This window comes from Mobula birostris, chromosome 7 (assembly GCF_030028105.1).
Source record: "Mobula birostris isolate sMobBir1 chromosome 7, sMobBir1.hap1, whole genome shotgun sequence".
Lineage (NCBI taxonomy): Eukaryota > Metazoa > Chordata > Chondrichthyes > Myliobatiformes > Myliobatidae > Mobula > Mobula birostris.
This window is the reverse complement of record NC_092376.1, coordinates 6,978,744-7,004,849: the sequence shown is the minus strand read 5'-3', so window position 1 is coordinate 7,004,849 and position 26,106 is coordinate 6,978,744. Positions and strand designations below refer to the sequence as shown.

The 26,106-nt window shown below is 45.8% G+C and overlaps 1 protein-coding gene across 3 annotated transcripts in view; it reads right to left on the bottom strand.

Annotated features, from left to right (window-relative positions):
* Positions 1-24,243, bottom strand: part of LOC140199991 (P2Y purinoceptor 3) — a 66,356-nt gene extending 42,113 nt beyond the window's left edge. For 2 of the 3 annotated variants that reach the window (XM_072262571.1, XM_072262569.1), the window contains exon 1: positions 23,803-24,243. The gene's annotated coding sequence lies outside the window, so the exon portion shown is untranslated. Of the gene's footprint in view, positions 1-9,295; positions 9,366-23,802 lie in introns of those variants that run through there. The other variant, XM_072262570.1, reaches the window with a different exon arrangement.
* Between the last annotated feature and the right edge of the window lie 1,863 nt (positions 24,244-26,106).

Below are 26,106 nucleotides of genomic sequence, written 5' to 3'. Positions count from 1 at the left end.
AGGACAAGAAAGAAGAACCAGGAGGTCAGACCAGACATGATCTTGATGAAGTTGTGCCAGTGTCCATACTTCCTTGGAAGGTTAAAGAGATTCAGCTTGTCACTGGATATTCTGACAAATGGCTACAGATGTATAGTTGTCAGTTTTCTTACGGGTTGCATCACAGTCTGCTGCAGCAATTCGAATACACAGGAACGCAAGAAACTACCGACAGCAGTGGTATCTGCCAAATACATCAGAGGCACATCCCTCCCATTCATTGGTGGTGCCTACAGGAGCCACTGCCCTCAGAAGTTACTTCTGTCATCAGAGATCCCAACCATCTGGGCCATGCCATCTCCTCACAAACAAGAGAAAATCTGCAGATGCTTGAACTCCGAGCAACACACAGAAAATGTTGGAGGAACTCAGCAGGCCAGGCAGCATCAATGGAAAAGAGTACAGTTGATGTTTCTGGCCGAGACCTTTCACCAGGTAGCATGCCCACAACTTACTAAGTTTGACAGGGGCATAGAAAGAGTAAATGCAAGCAGGCTTTTTCCTCTGAGGTGGGGTGGGACTACAACCAGAGGTCATGGGTTAGGGGTGAAAGGTGAAATGTTTAAGGGGTAATGAGGCAGAAGTTCTTCACTCCAAGGGTGATGATAGTGTGGAACAAGCTGCCAGCAGAAATGGTGCATGTGGGTTCGATTTCAGCATTTAAGAGAAATTTGGATAAGAGTGTCATGGAGGGCTATGGTTCGGGTGCAGGTCAATGGGACTAGGCGAATTAATAGTTCAGCATGGAGTAAGTGGGCCGAAAGGTCAGTTTCTGTGCTGTAGACCTCGATACCTCCCCACCACTGACAGCATCTGCAGCAGGTGCCGTCTCAAGCAGGTGGCATATGTCATTCCTGTCATGCCATCTTCTAGCTGCTACTATCAGAAGACAGGAAGTACAGAAGGCTGAAGTCCCACAACACTAGGTTCAGGAACAGCTATTTTATTGCAACCATCAATTGAACCAACCTGCACAATCCTAACTCCACCTCAGCAATAGAACACTACAGACTACCTCCCGCTCTACACTACCAAATCATCTTTATGTGCTGTGTCACATGACATAGGCAATCACAGTGACCGTGACTGTTCTTGACAAACTTTTCTACAGAAGTGGTTTGCCATCTTCTGGGCGGTGTCTTTACAAGACGGTGACACCAGCCATTATCACTACTCTTCAGAGATTGTCTGCCTGGCGTTAGTGGTCGCATGGACTTGTGATACACACCAGCTGCTCATACAACCATCCACCACCTGCTCCCATGGCTTCAAATGACCCTGACTGGGGGGGGGGGGGCTAAGCAGGTGTTACACCTTGCCCGAGGGTGACCTGTAGGTTAGCAGAGGGAAGGAGCGACTTACACCTCCTTTGGCAGAGCCTTACACTTCTACCTCCACCACGCCACCAAGCACTACCCTGAACTTGTTCCTAATTGAGTTTTTCTTTCCGCACAATATCTTGTTATGCCAGAATAAGATGTAAACAAGGTTGAAAAAGTGCAGAGAAAATTTACAAGGATGTTGCCGGGTCTGGAGGACCTGAGTTATAAGGAAAGATTGAATAGGTTAGGAATGTATTCTTTAGAAGTTTGAGAGGAGATTTGATAGAGATATACAAAATTATGAGGGGTATTATAGAAACAGGTTTTTTCCACTGAGGTTGGGCGGGACTGCAACCAGAGATCATGGGTTAAGGGTGAAAGGTGAGAAGTTTAAGGAGCACATGAAGGGAAATTTCTTCACTTTGAGGGTCACAAGAGTGTAAAATGAGCTGCCAGAACAAGTGGTGCATACAAGTTTGATTTCAACATTTAAGAGATGTTTGGATAGGTAAGTGGATAGTAGGGATCCAGAAGGTTATGCTCCTGGTGCAGATCGATGGGAGGAGGCAGCTTAACTGGTTTTGGCGTGGACTAGATGGGCTGAAGGGCCTGTTTCTGTGCTGTACTACTCTATGACTCCCTGTACAGGAGATCGCTCCCGAAGAGCCAGATACAGGAGATGCCCCCACAGGCTCACAGGTGAAGTGTCACCTTACTTTTGGGGCCCTGCATGGAGGTGAGGGAGGAGGTGAATAGGCGGGTGTAGCACTTCTTCCACTTGCAGGGGTAAGTTGGTCCAAGTTGGCAACAACTTCTCAAATTCCAACACTCATGCCCCCCAGGTTTGTGTCTCAGTCCACTGCTGGCTCATGACTGCACTGCCAGATTCAGCTCAAACTGCAACATCAGGTTCGCTGATAATACCACAGTGCCTACAGCAAGCAGGTAGAGGGGTTTGTCAAATGGTGTGAGAACGACAGCCTGAGTCTCAATGTGGACAAGACAAAAGAGATGATTGTGGACTTCAGGAAGGCACAGGTCAACCACTCTGCACTGCACATCAATGGGTTTGCTGAAGAGAGGGTGAGTGCACAAAGTTCCCTGGTGTGCATATAATGGACAATCTAACCTGGACCCACAACACCTCCTCGTTTGTCAAGAAGGCACAGCAATGTCTACACTTTCTGGGGAGACTGAGGCATGCAAGGCTCCCCTCACTTATTCTATCAACGTTCTAGAGGAGCACCATCAAGGGTGTCTTGTTTGGCTGCATCGTTGTGTGGTATGGAAGCTACAAGGCATCGGACCACATGGCCTTGCAGAGGATCATCAGGGTCTCCCCCCAACATTTGTGACATTTACCGGGAGTGTTGCAGATGAATGGATTGAAACATTGTTGAGGATTCCTACCACCCATCCCACGATCTATTTGACCCAGCACCATCAGGAAGGAGCATCAGGACTAGGACTGCCAGGCTGGGTAACAGCTTCTTCCCTTAGGCTATGAGACTAATGAATACCCTGTCACCACCGAGGTCTCATCACTAGGACAGCGAGCTGGTAACTCTTTACCTGTACTGTGCTTTAATCCGTGCATTTTGGATTATATTCATTAAGTTATAGTGTAAGATGTTGGTTTATATGTTGTGGGTGATATATGTTGTATGGGTACGCTGTGGTCCAGAGGAACATTGCTTCGTTTGGTTGTATATATAGGACAATAAACTTGAACTAGAAGTGCTGAGATGGAGATCAGTGGGGAGGGTAAGTGGGCAAGGAAATTGCAGAGGGAGTGAGTGTCATTATGGCAAGATACTCGGTTTTGTTTGATTTGAAGGCACCAGCTCACAGTCCAATGCTAGTCTCTCTCCTTACTTGCCCACAGCCTCCAACACTGACCCAGAGAGAGTGTATTGTATCTGTCGAGGGTTCAGTGCAACTGAATCACAACCTCCACTCATAGAACATTGAACATTGAACATAGACCAGGACAGCACAGAAACAGGCCCTTTGGCCAACAATGTGGTGCTGAACCAATTAAATTAGTAATCAAATGGCCAATTAAACTAATCTCCTCTGACCACACAATTTGCATATCTCTCCATTTTCCTCACGTTCATGTGCCTATCTACATATCTCTTAGAAGTCCCTAATGTATCTGCCTCTACCACCCCAGGCAGCACATTCCAGGCACCTACCGCTCTGTGTAAAAAACATTGCCCCTCCCATCTCCTTTGAAGTTATCCCCTCTCACCTTAAATGCATGCCCTCGGGTATTTGACATTTCAACGAGTAAAAGATACTGTCTGTCTACTCTATCTGTGCCTTTCATCACTTATAATCCTCGATCAGATCTGCCCTCAGCCTCCAGTGCTCGAGAGAAAACAACCCTGCTTTGTCCAACCTCTCATTATAGCACATGCCCTCTAATCCAGGAAGCATCCTTGTAAACTTCTTCTGCACCCTCTCCAAAGCCTCAACATCTTTGAGGTGACCAGAATTGGAAGCATACTCCAAGCAACCCTCACAACACGCTGGAGGAACTCAGCAGGTCGGGCAGCATTCGTGGAAACAATCAGTCAACGTTTCGGGCCAGACAAAGGGTTCCGGCCCAAAAAGTTGGCTGATCGTTTCCACGGATGCTGCCGACCTGCTGAGTTCCTCCAGCGTGTTGTGAGTGTCACTTTTACCCCAGCATCTGCAGAGTATTTTGTGTTAAGCATACTCCAGATGTGGCTTAACTAGAGCTTTATAAAACTCCTCAAAGCTGGCCCCCTTCAAGAATTAGAAACCACATGTCTGTAAAAGCTAATTGCCCACAGATGTTCCTCCTCTTCATCCTGGGTAAAGGCACAATAATTTGTTGTACTGTGTGAGATTTAGAGGACTCTCATGTTGATTACAAAACAGACATCGGGACACTTGGGATTGCATACAAACGGGGAAACGGGGATATAATGCCAGAACAGGAACCAGAGTGGGCGTTGATAACAATTAACTTTATATGTCACATGTACATCAAAACAACAAAACATACAGGAAATGTAACTGTCTCAGCCCAAAACATTGACTGTTTATTTATTTCCACAGATGCTCCCTGCCCTGCAGAGCTCCCCCAGCATTTTATTTGCATTAGTCTGTACTTCCAGTCCAGATGAAGGGTCTCCACCTGAAACGTTACCTGTTCATTCATTTCCATAGATGCTGCCTGACCTGCTGAGTTCCTCCAGCACTGTGTGTGATACAGTGAAATGTGTCATTTTCACCAAATCAAATCAGTGCTGCGCAGGCCGCAAGTGTCGCCACACTTCTGGTGCCAACTTAGCATGTCCACCACTCACTAACCCCAATCAAACATTTGTGGCAGAAAACTTTCAGTCACGGGAAGAATGCAGAAACCCCCTAGTGAGCAGCAGATTTGAAACCGGGTGTCAGGAGCTGTAATAACGTTACGTTAACTGCTACACTACTCTGCTATCCGTAAAGATTCACCACGCTCTGAGTGAAGTAATTTCTTCCCATTTCTATCCTAAATAGAAATCAGAGGCAGAGAGGGTCAGTAACTTCAAATTTCAGGATGTCACTATCTCAGAGGACTGGTCCTGGACTCATCGTGTAAATGTAATTGCGAAGAGAGCACGACAGCACCTCTACTTCCTTGGGAGTCTGTGGAGATTCAGCATGTCATCAAAATCTTGGCAAACTTCTATAGAGGTGTGGTGGAAGGTGTGCTGACTGGCTGCATTATAGCCTGGTATGGGAACCTAAATGCCTTTGAGTGGAAAATCCTACAAAAGGTAGTGGATTCGACCCAGTACATCACTGGTAAAGCACTGATAACATCTACATGAAACGTTGCCGTAGAAAAGCATCATCAAAAATCCTTACCATCCAGGACATGCTATTTTCTCGCTGCTGCCATCAGGTAGAAGGTACAAGTGCCACAGGACTCACACCACCAGGTTCAAAGTTCAAGACCAGTTACTACCCCTTAACCGTCAGGCTCTTAATCAAAAGGGGATATCTACACTCATATTTCTGGTTTTCCTATAACCAATGGTCTCACTTTAAGGACTCTTTGTCTTGTTATTTCATGCTCTCATTTTTTATTTACATTTGCATTTGCACACTTTGTTGTACATTGGTCCTGTTCAGAGTTCCTGTTCTATAGGTTTGCTATCTATGTCCACAGGAAAACAAATCTCAGGGTTGTATGTGATGACATGTATTCTCTGATAATAAGTTTTACTTTGAACTTAAACTTTTGAGCCTGCTCTCTAACTTGAGTCAGGGTCTCTTTTAGTTAGGGACCCCCTAACGTCTCAATCAAACCCTCTAAGTTTTTTAAATTCATCATTGTTGTTGTTATGTACTGTGTTGTATGACATGGGTGATCATGGTCTTTCCACGACTGTGATTGTTCTTGGCAAATTTACTACAAAAGTGGTTTGCCATTGCCTTCTTCTGGGCAGTGACTTTACAAGATGGGTGACCACAGTCATTATCAATACTCTTCAGAGATTGTCCTCCCGGTGTCAGTGGTCGCATAACCAAGACGTGCGATCTGCACCAGCTGCTCATACGACCATCCACCACCTGTTCCCGTGGCTTCACATGACCCTGATTGGCGGGGGGTGGGGGGGGGGGCAGGTGTAGGTTCTACACTTTGCTCAAGGATAACCTGCAGACTAGTGGAGGGAAGGAGTACCTTAAACCTCTATTGGTAGAGACGAATCTCCACCCAGCCACCCATATTTCTTTGGATTGGACTGTTATTTTCTTTGCAGTTTAACAATTAATGCCTGCGTGTACTTTATATAATTACCAACCTACATGTAACTGTTCAGTATATTCCCCAGTAGTCACAATATATATATGTAATTGTTCAGTGTGTCTCCTAGTGGATACAGTTCTCCCTCTTTCTGGAAATTGCTTGGTATTATATTATTTGACTATCTGACTAGCTAACTCTTATCTACAAATTTGAATGGAATGTCTCTTATCGATGAGGTATGAGAGGAGCTGAACGTGCTTCCCCACAATCTTTTAGTCATTCTGTTCTTTGTTTAACCACTAGGCTTGTGCTACTCTACATTTCCAATTCCCTTCATTCTATTACTGCTTAATAAGACAATCGTGAAGCAATGGGTTTTGTGCCTCTTTTGTGGCTTCTGAGAGAACCTTGGATCAAACACAAGAATCCAGCAAAATCCTAGGGAAGTATGTGGTTGCAATTGGAAAGTGTGCAGAGGAAATTCACTGAGATATTGGATGACTTCAGTAACAGAAAGAGTTTGGACAGGCTGAGCTTGTGTCCTGCAGAACAGTGGAGGCTGAGGGGAGACTTGATAAGAGGCAATAAGATTAAATAGGGGTGGGATGTTAGCATAACACTCCACAGTACCAGCTATAAGATTGGGGTTCAATTTCCGCCACTGTCTGTAAGGAGTCTGTATGTTCCCACCGCGCCCCCCCATGCATGGGTTTCCTCCAGGTGCTCCAGTTTCCTCCTACGTTCCATGGACGTCCAGGTGAGTAAGGGTTAGTAAGGGCATGCTATATTGGCAATGGAATTAGGTGACACTTGCAGGCTGCTCCCAACACATCCTTGGATCATGTTAGTTGTTGATACAAGCAACGTACTTCACTGTATGTTTCAATGTACATGTGAAGAATAAATCCAAACCAAAATCTCAATCCTCCCTCTCCTCTCTGCCTCTTTTCCTGATTACCTTACAAGCAGCCCCTGGCTCCCACCTACCTGCTGGAGTCCTGATGAAGGGTCTTGACCCCAAACACCAACTTTCCTCTACAGATGCTGCCTGACCTGCTGAGTCCTTCCAGTGATTTGTGTCTTTGGAGATTTGGTAAGTCACCAAAAACTTCAGCAAATGTCTATACATGTACGGTGGAGAGCATACTGCCTGGCGTGGGGACTCTGAAACACAGAATCACAAGAGGCTGCACAGGGTCATCCAACTCCAACATGGCCACATCCCTCCCCCTTGATCGAGGACATCTTCAAAAGTGATGCCTCAAGAAGGCAGCATTCATCATTAAGGCCTCTCTTCTCGTTACCACCATCAGGAAGAGGTACAGGAGTCTGAACACCCACACTCAATGTTTTAGGAACAGCTTCTTCTGCTCTGGTATCAGATTTCTGAATGGAAAATGAACCCATGAACAGTATCTTAGTTTTTGAACTCTACAGCACTCCCCACCATTGTGCCACAAGAAAGCAGCATCTACCATCATGGACCTGCACCATCCAGGCCACGCTCTCTTCTCTATTACCATTGGGCAAGAGGCACAAGAACCTTCGGTCTCACACCGTCAGCTTCAGGAACAGATATTACTCAACAACCATCGGGTTTCTAAACCAGCGCGAGGATAACTTCACTCACCACACCTCTGAACTGATTCCACAACCCACAGACTCGCATTCAGAGTACATATATGTCACCACATACAACACTAAGATTCTTTTTCCTTTGTGCATACTCAGGAAATCTTTAGAATAGCAACTATAACAGGATCAATGAAAGATCAAGCAGACCATAGAAGATAACAAACTGAGCAAATGCAGATATAAATAAATAGCAACAAGTAATGAGAGACATAAATAATAAGATAAAAAATCCTTAAAGTGAGATCATTGGTTGTGGGAACATCTCAATAGATGGGTGTAGTTATCCTTTTTTGTCCAAGAGCCTGATAGTTGAGAGGTAATAACTGTCCTTGAACCTACTGGTGCATCCTGAGGCTTTTGTACCTTCTACCTGATGGCAGCAGTGAGAAAAGAGCATGGCCTGGGTGGTGAGGACCCTGGATGATGGATGCGGCTTTCCTACAACAGTGTTTCATGTAGAGGTTCTTGATGATTGGGAGGGTTTTACCCGTGATGTTCCGGGCTGAATCCACTACCTTTTGTAGGATTTTCTACTCAAAGGCATTAGTGTTCCCACAGCAGGCTGTGATGCCACCACACCTATAGAAGGACAGTGAAGAGATTCTGTAGATGCCCGACATCTTGAGCAACACCCACAAAATGGTGGAGGAACTCACCAAGCATGCTGCTGTCTGTCAGTACATCCTCTTTGTGACTGTGTGGGTTTTCTCTTCTGCCACCGTAGCCCATCCACATGTGCATTCAAAGATGCTCTTCTGCAAACCACTGCTGCGACACATGGTTACTGAGCTACTGCTGCCTTCCTGATGGCTTGAACCGGACTCCTGCCCTCTCTCATTAACAAGGCATTTTTGCGCACAGAACTACCATTCACTGGATGTTTTTTTTTATTTGCACCATTCTCTGTGAAACCTAGACACTGTTGCACCAGAAAATCCCAGGAATCTCGAGCCGAGGCCATACATCAGGACTGGAAAGAAAGAGGGCTGAAGATTTCCTCCAACATCTTGTGAGCGTTGCTGAGGAAATTTGACCTGCTAAATGGCTAGACACATGCTAGGAGCCACGCTAGGCACAGGAAGCCATTGGCACATATTGGCCATGAATCGCAGTGAGACCTTGGTATGCTTTGACATTCAGATGGCATCCTGAAGGACCCTCACAACTTAGAACTTACCCTCTTCTCATTACTACAACCAGAAAGAAGTTATAGGAGCCTGAAGACACACACTTAATGTTTTAGGAACAGCTTCTTCCTCCCCTCCACCATCAGATTTCTGAATGGACAATGAACCCATGTACGTCACCTCACTACTCCGCTCTCTTTTTGCACTTTTTTAAATATTTCATGTTGCAATTTATAGTATTTTATACTGTATTGCACTGTTCTACTGTCACAAAACAAAACCCACAACATACATCAGTGATAATAAACCTGATTTTGATGCTATTTCTGATGTTCTGCAATGCAAACCATCAGGGATACAGGAAGGTTGACAAGACATTGAAAATGTGCATTTTGTACCTCTTTGGGAAGTAAATCAGATGCCACGCTTCCATGAGTCCCTCCGAGTGGTTTTTGTGGTTCGATTGCAGTTGGTCATTCGCAGTGAGCTTTCATTTTCTGGGAAATGCGAAGTGGGGAGCTTCAGTTCCCCGTAACCTGTGGCACAGATGTTTAACCACAGGTTTCCATGTTGAAGGTGCAGGTAGTGGGGCAAAGATGAACACTAGGTCAAGTGAGTTATTTAGGCTGCTCCGTGGAGATGTGAGGTTTTCCTAGTCAGACAGTCATCTTCTTCTTCAGTCAGTTTAGAGATGGTTAGAACTGTCTTGGAGCTTGGAGTTTAATCTAGGCAAGAGTGAGATGTTGCATTTTGGGAGGTCAAATGTAAGGGGAAAGTATACAGTTAATGGCAGGACTCTTACCAGAGCTGTTGTTCAGAGAGACACACACCAAATACTGGAGGAACTCAGCAGGTCAGGCAGCATCTATGGAGGGGAATAAGCAGTCGGTGTTTTGGACCGAGACCCTTCATCAGGACACTTCAGAATCTCTTGTGTTTATGGTGAACAGAGATCTTAGGGTCCAAGTCCATAGCTCCCTAAAAGTAGATAGACTGGTAAAGGCAGCTAATATAGGGGGGCATAATTTTAGGTGATTGGAAGTAGAGGGGTGATGTCAGAGATAAGTTCTTTTACACAGAGAGTAGTGGCTTCATGGAATGACCTGCCAGGGGTGCTGATAGAGCCAAGTACATTAGGAACATTAAAGAGACTCTCAGATAGACACATGAATGACAGAAAAATGGAGGGCTATGTAGGAGGGAAGGGTTAGATTGATCTTAGAGAATATTATAAAGTCAACGCAAAGGGTATGTGTTATGTCTGGTAATTTCAAAACATTAAAGTAATTCAATCGAAGTCACAGGAGTCCGAAATGTGAGTCTAACTTTGTGTTTACTTTAAGTGAGGCGCATGCACTTATCACGTGGTAGCGTCATGATGATTGCAATTCACGTATTTATACATATAACCTATAATGAAGTACTTAAACAAACAAAAACACTGAATCAAGCAATATATTTACAATATTACTGAAATATTGCATGTACCGTTCTATGTTTAAGGCATATGGCACGCCTGCCTTCATGGGCAGCGGTGCTGAGATATGTAGCAGCTATATAAGCCTTTGGTTTGCTGTCCACGGTTCGGTTCCCACTGCTGTCTGTAAGGAGTTTGTATGTTCTCACCGTGACTGCGAGGGTTTCCCTCCACATCCCAAAGACGTACAGTTACTGTCAGTGAGTCGTGGGTATGTACTGTTGCCACTTGCAGGCTGCCCCCAGCACAATCTTCACTGCTTTAATTTGATGCAAATAACGCATGTTTTGATGTACATGTGACAAATCAAACTAATCTTTACTCTATCCAACGCTGAGGCTGCGGGGAGATTTTTTAGAAGTTTACAAAATTATGAGAGACTTAGATCGGGTAGACAGTATCTATTTTCCAGTATGGAGAGGCCAAATTTAGTGGGGGAAGTTTGGGACAACTTTTTTTGTCAACTTCTTTAGGTACACCCGTACATCTGTCCGTTAAAACATGTATCTAATCAGTCAATCATGTGACAGCAACTCAACGCATGAAAGCATGCAGACATGGTCAAGAGGTTCAGTTGTCATTCAGACCAAACATCAGAACGGGGAAGAAATGTGATCTAAGTGACTTTGGCAGTGGAATGATTGTTGGTGCCAGAAAAGGTGGTTTGAGTATCTCAGGAACTGCTGATCTTCTGGGATTTTCACACACAACAGTCTCCAGAGTTTACAGAGAATGGTGTGAAAAAAGCAAAAAAAAACATCCACTGAGTGGCAGTTCTGTGCACAAACACACCTTGTTAATGAGAGAGAGGGTCAGAGGAGAATGGCCACATTGGTTCAAGCTGACAGGAAGGTGACAGTAACTCAAATAACCACGTCTTACAATAGTGGTGTGCAGAATAGCATATGTCAAACCATGAAGTGGACGGGCAACAGCAGCAGAAGACCAAAACATACATTCAGTGGCCACTTTATTAGATGCAGAAGGTACATAATAAAGTGGCCACAGAGTTTAAGTATAATACTAAGAAGATGAGTTGTAAAGAGTCCTTGTAAGTGAGTCTGTAGAATCAGTTCAGAGCAGTAGTGAGTGAAGCTATCCATGCTAGTTCAGGAGCCTGGTGGTTATAAGTTAACACATGTTCCAGAGTCTGGTGGTGTAGGGACCTAAGGCTCCTGTACCTCCTTCCTGGTGGTAATAGACAACAGACAATAGGTGCAGGAGTAGGCCATTCGGCCCTTCAAGCCAGCACCGCCATTCACTGTGATCATGGCTGATCATCCACAATCAGTATCCAGTTCCTGCCTTATCCCCATAACCTTTGACTCCACTATCTTTAAGAGCTCTATCCGTCTCCGGAGACATCCGGAGACTTGGCCTCCACAGCCTTCTGGGGCAGAGCATTCCACATATCCACCACTCTCTGGGTGAAAAAGTTTTTCCTCAACTCTGTTTTAAATGGTCTACCCCTTATTCTTAAACTGTGGCCTCTGGTTCTGGACTCACCTATCAGCAGGAACATGCTTCCTGCCTCCAGCGTGTCCAATCCCTTAATAATCTTATATCTTTCAATAAGATTACCTCTCATCCTTCTAAATTCCAGTGTATACAAGCCCAGTCGCTCCAATCTTTCAACATATGACAGTCCCGCCATCCCGGGAATTAACCTTGTGAACCTACACTGCACTCCCTCAATAGCAAGAATGTCCTTCCTCAAATTTGGAGACCAAAACTGTACACAATACTCCAGGTGTGGTCTCACCAGGGCCCTGTACAGCTGCAGAAGGACCTCTTTGCTCTTATACTCAATTCCCCTTGTTATGAATGCCAGTATGCCATTAGCTTTCTTTACTGTCTGCTGTACCTGCATGCTTGCTTTCAGTGACTGATGTACAAGAACACCTCGATCTCGTTGTACTTCCCCTTTTCCTAACTTGACTCCATTTAGATAATAATCTGCCTTCCTGTTCTTACCACCAAAGTGGATAAACTCACATTTATCCACATTAAACTGCATCTGCCGTGCATCCGCCCTCTCACCCAGCCTGTCCAAGTCACCCTGCATTCTCATAACATCCTCCTCACATTTCACACTGCCACCCAGCTTTGGTAGCAGTGAGAAGAGAGCACAGTCTGGGTAATGGGGGATCTTGATGATGGATACAGCTTTTTTGTAGCATCATCCAATAGTAGGGATGCTTTGCCTGTGCTAGTAATACTGTATTCACTGTATATATGTATGAGTGTTAGTGGTATTTTTAAGTACTGTATGACACGTGTACATAGAACATAGAACATTACAATACACTAAGGCTCTTTGTGCTGACTTTTTAACCTACTTGAAGATCAATCTAACCCTTCCCCTCCCACATAGCCCAATATGACTTTGTAATACAAATTTGCTCTAACTGTTATAGGCCATCGTAAATAGAGTTTTTTTTTATACTGGCATCTTCAGTTCTGCTATTTGCTTTAACAAGCATTTAAATTAACTAGAAATATCAGCTTGACCACAAAAGCTATCAGGACCAGCTGTCCCAATCAAAGAATTCTCTTCCCACTAACCCAGCCTTCCACAACCTGCTCTGGGGACCATTGAAGCTTTTATGAAGAACAGCCAGGGGTCAACAGTGTGGACAAGAACATTAAAACATGGAGTTAAAGAGCTACTAAGATGAAAGATCTTATAGTCTTATAGCTTAGGAACAGGTCTTTTGACCCATCTGTTGAGTTAACCATTTGATTACTAATTTAATTGGTTCAGCACAACATTGTGGGTCAAAAGGTCTGCTCCTGTGCTGTACTGTCCTATATGCTATGTTCTAAGTTCTACATTCTACATTTTAAGTTCTATGTTCTACTTTTGACTTTCCACATTTGATGTTCCATATTTCATATTTCAATGTTCAAAGTTCAAAGTAAATTTATTATCGAAGTACATACCTGTACATGTCACTGTATACAACACCAAGGTTCACTTTCTTGTGGGCATTCACAGAAAATACAAGAAACACAACAGGATCAGTGAAAAACTGCACCCAACAAGACGTATGCCAACCAATGTGCAAAAAAACAAACTGTGGAAATTCAAAAAGAAAGAGAAAAGAAGTCATAATAACAATAATAATAAATAAGCAATAAATATTGAGAACATGAGATGAAGAGTCCTTGAAAGTGTGTATTGATTATGGATGATCAGCCATGATCACAGCGAATGGTGGTGCTGGCTCGAAGGGCTGAATGGTCTACTCCTGCACCTATTGTCTATTGTCTGTAGGTTGTGGAATCTGTTCAGAGTTGACGTGAGTAAAGTTATCCACACTGGTTCAGGAGCCTGATGATTGAAGGGGAATAACTGTTACTGAACCTGGCGGTGTGAGATCTAAGGGTCCTGCAGCTCCTTCCCGATGGCACCAGTGAGGAGAGGGCATAGCCTGGATAATGGGAGTCCTTGATGATGGAATCCACTTTCCTGCGACAGCACTCAGTAGAGATGTGCTCAATAGTGCAGGGGGTTTTACCCATGATTAACTTACTTCATGTTTCATGTTTCATGTTCTGTGCACTAAGTTCCACATTCCACATTTCTCAACTCCCTTCAAGCGATTGTAGCTTATTATCAAACACACTAACACCCTTTTACTTCACAAACTCTAAACCTCAGTCAGACACGTTCTCCCCTTGACAAAACATTCTGACAGCACTCAAAGATTTACTGGAAACTTTTTTTCCAGTAACCTGCCCATTGCCAATGTTAGACAGGAGAACTTTATGCCGGTCAGTCGGTGCTCTGCTCTCTCTCTAACTCAACAGAACCATTTTCCAGCACTTTGGCCTTGTGCCTGGAAACAGAAACAATTGACTAATGAGCATCAGAAGATTTGCTGTTTTCTTCCTAGTTCCTTTAACAGCATGGAAAACATTCCAGAATTATTTTATATATCCTTATAAATTAGAGCAGAGATCATCAAATTGTATAATACTGGACAGGACATGATGTCGTGACGAACTTGATGCCAATTTCTACTGAACGCCCTCCTCCTGTGTATCATTCATGCCCATCCATTCTCTTCCTATTGATGTGTCTATCTAACAGACTCTTAAACTGCCTGCTTCTCTATTGCCCCTGGTAACCCATTCCAGGCACCTGAACCTCTTTGTTGCCCCCCCTTACGTCACTGTTAAACATTTCCATTCTATCCCTGGTCTCTGGGTGCAAGGCAGTGGCTCTACTAACTGTCCCGTTGTTCTCTGCATCTGTTCCATTCAAACTTGACAAATTATAGGGTAGCATCAGGCCCTTCAACCCAATGTTTCTATGCTGATCAAGATGTACGTCTAAACTCTTCCCCATCTGGACCATAACTGATTAATGACATATACATCAAGACATAGAGAGACGGGGTAGAGGGACGTCTCTAGCAAAGGAGACGTAGGGTGCCCTTTCCCTCCACTCACCTGCAGGGCACCCTTGGGCAAGGTGTAGCACCTGCTCCCCCACCCTGATCAAGGTCACATGAAGCCACAGGAGCAGGTGGTGGATGGTCGTATGAGCAGCTGGTACATATCACAAGTCCTGGTTATGTGACTAATGTGACTACTGATGTCAGGCAGACAATCTCTGGAGAGTATTGACAATGTCTTGTAAAGACACTGCCCAGCAGAAGACAACGGCAAACCACTTCTGTAGAAAAATTTACCGAGACCAACCATGGTCACAGAAAGACCACGATCGCCCATGTCATGCAAGCCAGTAGATAATGATCAAACGAACATCAAAACACAGAGAAATGTGTCATTTGTGCTAACAACCAACACAACCTAAGGGTGTGCTGGGCAGCCCGCAAATGTTACCACACCAACACAGCATGTCCACATTGCTCAGCAGAACAATACAGAACATAACAAGCAACATCAAAACAACAACAGCACAACAAGGATGTACTGATGTTGGAGAGAGTTCAGAGAAGATTTACGAGGATGATTCCTGGAATGCAGGGGCTAACATATGAGGAGTGTTTGTCGGCTCTTGGACTGTATTCATTAGCGTATAGAAGAATGAGAGGGGATCTCATAGAAACATTTTGAATGTTGAAAGGGTTGGACAGAGTAGATGTGGAAAGGTTGTTTCCCTTGGTGAGTGAGTCCAGGACAAGAGGCCATAGTCTTAGAATTAGAGGGTACCCAGTTAAAACAGAGATGAGGAGAAATTTTTTTAGCCAGAAGGTCGTGGATTTGTGGAATTCGTTGCCACATACAGCTGTGGAGGGCCGATTATTGAGGGTGTTTAAGGAGGAGATTGACAGGTATCTAATTAGTCAGGGTATCAAGGGATATGGGGAAAAAGCCGGAAATTGGATCTAGATGGGAGAATAGTTTAGCTCATGGGGAAGCTGCGGAGCAGACTCGATGGGCCAAATGGCCTACTCCTGCTCCTTCGTCTTGTGATCTTGTGTCTTGTGAACAAGCCCCTTGTTTCTCTCTTTATCTATCTATCTCTACCTCCAACTCCATTACAGACCCCGAGGCCCCCAGTCTCCAGGCTTCAGCCATTGGGCTACAGCTGAGTTGAACACAGTCACTGGTATCGTAATAGCATTATGATGCTGCTTGCCAAGCTCCCATGCCACCTCAGGTATCTCTTGATCAGGTTTCTACCTGCTTCTCCTATTCCTGGCCCAATCTCTACTTCACTTGGAGCTTAAGGAGATTTGGTATGTCACGGAAGACTCTAACATATTGCTTCAAATGGACGGCGGAGAGCATTCTAACTGGTTGCGTCACTGCCTGGTATGCAGGGGCCAAAGTCCAGGGTCGCAAGAAGCTGTGCTGGCTTCTAGTCAGCCAGTTCCATCACAGGCAAAACTCTCCCCACCAAGGACATCTTCAAAAGGCAAGGTGGTGTCCTTCACTAAGGACCCGCACCACTCAGAACACACTGTCTTCTCAATACACCAGTTAGAGTGAAGACCCTCACTCACTGATGCAGAAACTGCTCTGTGTCCTCTGCCATCTTATTTCTGAATGGTCCATGAGCAAAAGATATTCTGCAGGTGGGGGAAATCCAGAGCAACACACAAAATGCTGGAGGAACTCAACAGGTCAGGCAGCAGTCTCTCAGCATGCTCCCTCATCAGACACCCTAACTAGGCGCCAGCATAGCGTCGCGGTTAGCGTGACGCTATTACAGCTTGGGACGTAGGAGTTCAGGGTTCAATTCCTACGTCTGTAAGGAGTCTGTACATCCTCCCCATCAAATGTGTTAGTGTTCCCCGGCTCCTCCAGTTTCCTCCGGCAGTCTAAAGACGTACAGAGTCATCTCCAGACCGTGATCCCTGCAACGGCTCTAAACAATTCAGAGCAGATTCAAAACCCGGACTCCTCCACCATCAATGTAGGTTCCAATGACCTTGATCACTTCAAAGTACTGATTGCACAACCTCCAGCCTTGACCTCCATGCCAGGTCTTCACGCGCTGCCGCTGGAACCCGTCTCCCCTTTCCCCACCGCCACTCCACAATCCTCTCTCCCACAGGTGCCACCGCCAGCTCTTACGTCCTCGGAGACTCCATCTTCCTCTCACCTCACCATCCCTGAACAAACACCCCAAACTTCCTTTCCCCTCAGACACTACCAAACCCATCCAACCGCCCCCCCCCCCGATCCCAGCTCTCATCCATGCCGGGTCTTCACCACTCCCTCTGAGGCAGAAGGTTCTGTCCCCCTGCGCCCACACCTCAGCAATCCCCCGTCCGCTATGATGCTGAGCTTTTCTTCTGCTGGCTCTGTCTCCATGCCTACCTCTTTGGCAAAGACTCTCCACTCCCTTCTCCCGTCTTCACCCTCCTCCTCTTCCTGGACACCCTGCCCTGGCCCTTTGCCTGCTCTGGATCTTTTAAATGAATTCAAGTTCCCTGGCCCCATCATGTTATTTATACTATGGATGTCCGGTTCCTATACACCTCCATCCTCCACCAGGAAGGCTTCAAAGCTCTCTGTTTCTTTCTGGACACCAGACCCAACCAGTTCCCCTCCACCACCACTCTTCTCCACCCAGCGAAACTTCTCTTCACCCTTAATAATTTCTCCTATGGCTCTCCCACTTCCTTCAAACAAAAGGTGTAGCCATGGGCACTCGCATGGGTCGCAGCTATGCCTGCTTTTTTGTCGGCTATGCGGAACAGCCTATGTTCCAAGCCTTTTTTCCTACACTATCATTGATGAATGCATTGTTGCTGCTTCCTGCAGCCATACAGAGCTCATTGACTTCATCAACTTTGCCTCCAACTTCCACCCTGCCCTGAAATTTACCTGGTCCATTTCCAACACCTCCCTCCCCTTTCTTGATCTCCCTGTCTCTATCTCTGGAGACAGCTTATCCACTGATGTCTATTATAAACCCATGGACTCTCACAGCTACCTGGACTATACTTCGTCCCACCCTTTTACCTGTAAAACTACTATCCCTTTCTCTCAATTCCTTCATCCCTGCCGCATTTGCTCTCAGAATAAGGCTTTTCATTCCAAAACGAAGGAGATATGCTCCTTTTTCAAAGAAAGGAGATTCCCTTCCGGGCACCATCAATGCTGCCCTCAACTGCATCTCTTCCATTTCATGCTCATCTGTTTTCACTCCATCCTCCTGCCACCCCACCAGGGATAGGGTTCCTTCTGTCCTCATCTACCACCCCACCAGGGATAGGGTTCCTCCTGTCCATCCTCCCGCCACCCCACCAGGGATAGGGTTCCTCCTGTCCTCATCTACCACCCCACCAGCCTCCGTGTCCAGCACATAATTCTCTGCAACTTCTGCCATCTCCAATGGGATCCCACCACCAAGCACATCTTTCCTCCTCCCCCACTCAACTTCCTGTGTCCTGCAGGGATCTCTCCCTACACAACTCCCTAGTCCATTCGTCCCTCTCTGCTGATCTCCCTCCTAGCACTTATCCTTGCAAGCGGAACAAGTGCTTCACCTGCCCCTACACCTCCTCCCTCATGACCATTCAGGGCTCCAAACAGTCCTTACAGGTGAAGCAACACTTCACCTGTGGGTCTGTTGGGGTCATCTACTGTGTTTGGTATGGCCTCCTGTGTATCAGTGAGACCGCTTCACCAAGCACCTACACTCCGTCCACCAGAAAAAGCGGGCTCTCCCGGTGGCCACCCATTTTAATTCCACTTCCCATTCCCATTCCGATATGTCCATCCATGGCTTCCTCTACTATCGCGATGAGACCACACTCAGGTTGGAGAAACAATATCTTATATTCCATCGGGGTAGCCTCCAACTTGGTGGCATGAACATCAATTTCTTGAACTTCCGGTAATGACCCCCCCTTCACCATTCCCCATCCCCTTTTCCCTCTCACCTTAACTCCTTGCCTGCCCATCGCCTCCCTCTGGTGACCCTCCCCACCTTTTCTTTCTCCATGGTCTTCTATCCTCTCCTATTAGATCCCCCCCTTTTCCAGCCCTGTATCTCTTTCACCCATCAACTTCCCAGCTCTTTACTTCACCCCTCCCTCCCTTCCAGTTTCATATATCATCTTGTGTTTCTCCCTCCCCCCCCCCCAACTCTACTAATCTTTTTTTCTCCAGTCCTGCTGAAGGGTCTTAGCCCAAAACATCGACTATTCTCTTTTCCATAAATGCTTCCTGGCCTGCTGAGTTCCTCCAGCATTTTGTACATGTTGCTCAGATTTCAAGCATCTGCAGATTTTCTCTTGTTTGTGATTGGATTATCAAGTAGGTTAATTGGTTATTGTAAATTCTGCTGTGATTAGGTTAGGGTTAAATTGAGTTTGTCGGGGGTTGCTGGGGTTTGCAGCTAACTAAATAGAATAAATAAATAAATAATGTTTCTTTGCACTTTTGATATAATTTATAGTATTTCTATGTCTTTGCCGTGTAATGCTGCTGCAAAACCACAAGTTTCACATCACCTAAATCAGCGTTAGTAAATTTGATTCTGAGTTCTTTTTTGTCTTAAGGGCTCTGCAATTGGGATGCAAACACATCTACAGATGCAACACACATCAAAGTTGCTGGTGAACGCAGCAGGCCAGGCAGCATCTCTAGGAAGAGGTACAGTCGACGTTTCAGGCCGAGACCCTTCGTCAGGACTAACTGAAGGAAGAGCTAGTAAGATATTTGAGGCTAACTCTTCCTTCAGTTAGTCCTGATGAAGGGTCTCCGCCTGAAACGTCGACTGTACCTCTTCCTAGAGATGCTGCCTGGCCTGCTGTGTTCACCAGCCACTTTGATGTGTGTTGCTTGAATTTCCAGCATCCGCAGAATTCCTGTTGTTTGCGTTTTTACATCTACAGATGACTTTTTTTTTCCATGTCACACCAGTCAGCCATTCTTGACTGGCACGTAGTGTCAGGATTGGTCTCCTTTCAGATTAACCGGGTCACGATATGAATGTTCCTGACTCAACCCTTTTTTTTAATGAGGCCGAGTGGCTAACTCGACGCTCAACCCAGCACGGATGAAAAGTGTGCTCGGGGGGGGCGGCCCGACTTGGATTTGAACTCGGGAGCCTTCGCCCCGGAGTCCAGCGCTGATGCCATTGCGCCACCAGCCGGCCTACAGATGACTAACTGCAATAGAATCATGGTCATAGAACACAGAAGCAGACTGTTCAGCCCATCTAGTTTATAGAAACATACAAAACATACAGCACAATACAGGCCCTTTGCCCCACGATGCTGTGCCGAACATGTACTTACTTTAAAAATTACCTAGGGTTACCCATAGCCCTCTATTTTTCTAAGCTCCATGTACCTATCCAAGAGTTTCTTAAAAGACCCTATCGTATCCACCTCCAGCACAGTCACCGGCAGCCCATTCCACGCTCTCACCACTCTCTGTGTAACTTACCCCTGACTTCTCCTCTGTACCTACTTCCAAGCACCTTAAAACTGTGTCCTCTGGTGCTAGCCGTTTCAGTGCTGGGAAAAAGTCTCTGACTATCCACGTGATCAATGCCCCTCATCATCTTGTACACCTCTATGCTGAACTATTTCTCTGCCTAACCCCATTGTTCTGCACCCAGACCAGAGCCCTCCATAGCCCACTTATTGAAATTTCTCTGCCATTGTTCGTGATCTCGTTTGCCATTCCGCAACTCGCAATTTGCAGTTCCGTTCACCAACTCATTTTTGTTAACGTGACCTTTAAAATTTAACTTGCCAATAATTAGAACAGTACAGTACAGTTCAGTCCAGTCCACAATGTGGTGCTGACCATTTAATTTAGTCCACCATCAATGTAACCCTTCCCTCCTACATAATCCTCCATTTTTCTATCACTCATGTGCCCATTTAAGAGTCTCCCACATGTCTAATGTACAGTATCAACACACCTGGCAGCACATTCCATACACTCAACACATTTCGTGCAGACAACCTACCTCTGAAATCTTTCCTAAACATTCCTCCAATCAGGGGCTCCACGGCAGTGTAGCAAAGAGCATGATGCTGTTACAGCATGGGGTGCCAGAGTTCAGAGTTCAATTCCAGCATCCTCTGTAAGGAGTTGTACGTCCTTCCAGTGAGTGTGTGTGTTCACCTTAAAATTATGCCTCCTCATGATAGCCTTTCCCACCATAGTACAAAGTCTCATGCTGTCCACTCTCTCTATGCTTCTTATCATCTTGTACACTCTATCAAGTCACCTCATCCTCCTTTCCTCCAAAAGGAAAAGCTCCAGCTCATTTGGGATGTCCTCATAAGACATGCTCTGTGATCCAGCATCCCAGTAAGTCTTGTCTGCACCCTCTGCAAAGCTTGCACGTCACTCCCAGAATGAAGCGACCAGAGCTGAACACAACATTCTATGTGTGGTGTAACCAGGGTTTTATTCAGCTGCAACATTACCTAACAGCTCTTGCACTCAATCCCCTGAATTCTGTAAGCCTTAATGGGATCTCTCAACTCTAGAGCTGATAAGACATAGACCAGTACAGCACAGCCCAGGCCCTTCAGCCCCTGAAGATGTGCTAAACTTTTAACCTGCTCCAAGGGTAATCCATTGCCATGGACAATCTGAAGCCTGGCTGTGAGAGGAGGAGGGTTGTACATGGGGCTGGCAACCTCATCCCGTAAAAACCCAGAGCTACAGACACACCAACAGAAGCTCCAAAGCCCTCATCCCTGGGAGAGGAGAGATACCAATAAAGACTGGCCCAAGACAGAGGACTCAGGCCATTGACAGCAGCTCATCAATGTCCCAGAAGGGTCTTTCCATAAGATCAATCTATCTTTTCCCTCCAAAGTAACTCCCCATTTTTCCATCATCCCTGTGTTTAAGAGACTTTTAAATGTCCCGAATGTCGCTGTGTAATTCTTTTGCAAACTTTTTTTTGCTGTTCTCAGTTCTATTATAATTGCCACAACTTCTTGGAGTTTCAGCCTGACACCAGAGACAGCAGACAGATGCCAGAATCCCAAGCAACAAACACTTTGCTGGAGGGGCTCAGCCCTGTTGCAGAGTTTCAACCTGAAATGTCGGCAATTCTTGTCCCACCACAGATGCTGCACCACCCATCAAGTTCCTCCAGCAGTTTGTCTGTTGCTGCACTGTTCTAGAGATCTGTCCACTTTTCCCCTTTAAACTCTGTCTCAAGCTTTCTCTCCCCCAGCTGCTTAACTCCTTTAAGCGTGAGTTATCCTTGGTTACCAAGGCCACAGACCTTAAGTTCAAGTTCAAGTTTATTTTTCAATCAACCTTGCTCATCATCTCATATTCTCGATATTTATTGCTTATTTATTATTATTATTATTGGTGGTAGACCTGAGGAGAGCTAAGGTACCGGTGACCCCTGTTTCCATCCAGTGGGTCAGTGTGGACATGGTGGAGGATTACAAATATCTGGGGATACGAATTGACAATAAACTGGACTGGTCAAAGAACACTGAGACTGTCTACAAGAAGGGTCAGAGCCGTCTCTATTTCCTGAGGAGACTGAGGTCCTTTAACATCTGCTGGACGATGCTGAGGATGTTCTACGAGTCTGTGGTGGCCAGTGCTATCATGTTTGCTGTTGTGTGCTGGGGCAGCAGGCTGAGGGTAGCAGACACCAACAGAATCAACAAGCTCATTCGTAAGGCCAGTGATGTTGTGGGGATGGAACTGGACTCTCTGACGGTGCTGTCTGAAAAGAGGATGCTGCCTAAGTTGCATGCCATCTTGGTCAATATCTCCCATCCACTACATAATGTACTGGTTGGGCACAGGAGTACCTTCAGCCAGAGACTCATTCCACCGAGATGCAACACCGAGCGTCATAGGAAGTCATTCCTGCCTGCGGCCATCAAACTTTACAACTCCTCCCTTGGAGGGTCAGACACCCTCAGCCAATAGGCTGGTCCTGGACTTATTTCCTGGCATAATTTACATATTACTATTTAATTATTTATGGTTTTATTACTATATTATTTATGGTGCAACTGTAACGAAAACCAATTCCCCCGGGATCAATAAAGTATGGCTATGACTATTATTATTATTATTATTATTATTATTATTATTATCAGCATCATTCGTTCGTTATCTGCCGTGTCATATGATGTGAGCGATCATGGTCTTTCCATGACCATGATTGTTCTTGGTAATTTTTTCTACAGAAGTGGTTTGACGTTGCCTTCTTCTGGGCAGTGTCTTTATAAGATAGGTGACCCCAGCCATTATCAATACTCTTCAGAGATTGTCTGCCTGGCGTCAGTGGTCACATAACCAGGACTTGTGATATGCACCAGCAGCTCGTACGACCACCCACCACCTGCTCCCACGGCTTCACGTGATGCTGATTTGGGTGGGGTGGGTGGGGGGTGCTAAGCAGGTGCTACACCTTGCCCAAGTGTGACCTACAGACCAGCAGAGGGAACGAGCGCCTTGCATCTTCTTCGGTAGAGTCGTAATTATTACCTCTCCCATTGCTTCGCATTTTCTGTGAATGTCCGCAAGAAAGCGGTCCCTTGGTTATATATGCACTTTGATACTAAATTTACTGCGAACGTTCATCGCGAATGCAGCCGGCCGGTGGTGTAGTTGCACCTGCACTGGACTTCGGGGCGAGCCGTCGCAGGTTTGAACCCGGCCGGCTCCTTGCGCGCTTTTCCAACCATGCTGAGTGCAGCGTCGAGCTGGCAACTCGACCTCGTAAAGCAGAAAAACGTTAAAGGAACGGCAAGGAGGAGATATCCACGGGGCGCGGAGACCACTTCATTCAACACTGCCAAAAGAAGCAGCTTTGCTCCCGGGCTAAGGTGCAAAACACGGTACCAATAGCCACACACAGTACATATAGCTATAACAGCAGAGAGAAAAAACATATAGTCACTAAAAATTATATAGCCCATGTCCCTGAGTGGCCTGCTTTAAAAAAATCATTGTCGCGTCGATCTGCGTAAAGAAAGTTACCTGCTCGCTTCGCAAGGGAGTAAGACGCTTGTCCTCTACGAGACTGCTTTTAAAACCGAAAATAATTTATGACTTGTTTTGTTCTGAAAGATCCGTACCATTGCTGACAGATCACTTCACTTTTTTTGGGTGTTCTGGCTGGCTTTCATTTCTCCCTTATTAACTCATTTGTCTAGATTAGACTGCAGTTTCTATTAGGCATTCCACTGTGCTCACCAAATCCATTGCAAGCCCCTCAAACGCGGTCTTGCTAAAAGTGAAACATCCTTGAAGCACTGATTCTAGTCATCTCAAGACCTGGCTTCGCGTTCTTCTCAACTGCCCCGTTCGCGGAAAAAAATGCCTCGGTCGAGCCTTCCGTTTTATTTTCCAGTCCAGACTCAGTTCACTTATTCCCGTAAACTTTACAAAGCAGGGGAACGAGGGCTTGATTAAAGGGAAGGCCGGTTCCGCCTGACAGGACGTGGGGTCCCTCAGGGACTAGCCTCCCACACCCCCCCCCCGACTCTCCGCTGCGCAGGATGACGCAGAGCCCAGTTTGCTGATGGCACACTTTTGGGAGGGAGTGCCAGTTGTCTCCTCAGGCGGTCACAGGGGGACGCAAATAGCGCTGAGTCTCAGTTAAATGGAGCTCAGACAAATCAGTGGAATAAGAGCACAGAAACAGGCCATTCTGCCCACCCGTTCCGCTTTGCCTATCTATACTAATTCCAAGCCAGTATTGCCTCCATACTTTGTCTACCTAAGTACCTATCCAACTTGCCTTTAAAAAGTAGGGTTTAAATTTTATTTAGAGATACAGTACTATAGCAGGCCCTTCCGGTCCAGCCGGCCGCATTGCACAATCACACGCACCAGACCAATAAACCCTACTGATATGTACGCCTTTCGGCTGTGGGAAGACACCGGAGCACCCGGGGAAAACCCAGACGGTCATGGGGAGAGCACACAAACTCGTCACAGCCGGCGGCGGAAAATGAATCCGGGTCGCTGGTGCTGCAGTAGCATTACGCGAACCGCTGCGGGTCATTCGGCTCAACTCGCCCTTGCAAAAGATCTGCAGGGTCTGGTAGACTCAGCCAGCCCCACTGCGGGTGCAACCCGCTCCGCTATTGAGCACATCATCCAAAAGGCAGGATCTACTGGGAACCTGCTGTCTTCTCGTCACTACTATCAGGGGCTGGAGCTGGAAGGCCCACACTCAACATACTTTGGAACAGCTTCTTCCCCTCTGCCATCAGATTTCTGAATTGTCTACAGACTCATGCACATGATGATATACATTATTTACTTTAGTAATTTATAACATACTTTACGACTTGCACCAGGCTGCTGCAACAAAACAACTGATTTCACGCCAGTGGTAATAAATCTGAATCGGAAACTGAACGCATCTCGTTTTGCCTGTGTTTGGCCTGTATCCACCTAAACCCTTCCTGTGTATGAGAAAAAAAATTTGACAAGAAACAGGAGTTTAGCCTGCAAGAATCGTAATTACCCTTAGTCCTGCAGGTTCTTTAACATCTCCTGTCAGAGCCACCTTATGTGCAGACACTCCTGTGCTTAGCGTCACTTTATGGGCATACAATCAATTTGGTGTATATAAGCTATCTCATGTATTTATTGTTTTTTATTATTATGTTCTTTATCTTTTGTGGGGGGTTTTTTGCGCTGCATCGGATCCAGAGTAACAATTATTTTGTTCTCCTTTACACTTCGCGTGCTGTAAATGACATTAAACAATCTTGAATCTTGAAAAACCCAGGAGAAATGAAGGACTGTAATGGCCAACTCCCCATGGAGCGGAGATTGAAAGGAGAACAACATGGCGAAGTTTATCAACTCTGTGTGGGTCTAATACAATAAAAGTGAACTTGTGATCTCTCAGTCTACCTCGTCGTGGCCCTTACACCTTAATTGTCTACTTGCACTGCACTTTCTCAGTACGATCACCAGTAGGTCACAGGTAAATAGGGTCATAAACAGATCTTTTGGCACATTGGCCTTCATAAACTACACAGAACAAATACAATCTCTGTAAATTTGCCGGTGACACAACTGTTGTTGGCAGGATCTCAGATGGGGATAAGGAGGGAGCTAGATTGGCTAGTTGAGTGGTGTGACAACAGCAAGCTTGCACTGAACATCAGGAAGACCAAGGAAGTTAATGTGGACTTCAGGAGGGGGAACTCGAGGGAAAACACACCAGTCCATAAGACTGTAAGACATAGGAACAAAATTAGGCCTTTCAGCTCAGCTCCACCATTTCGTCATGGCTGATCCCGATGTCATTCAACCCCATAC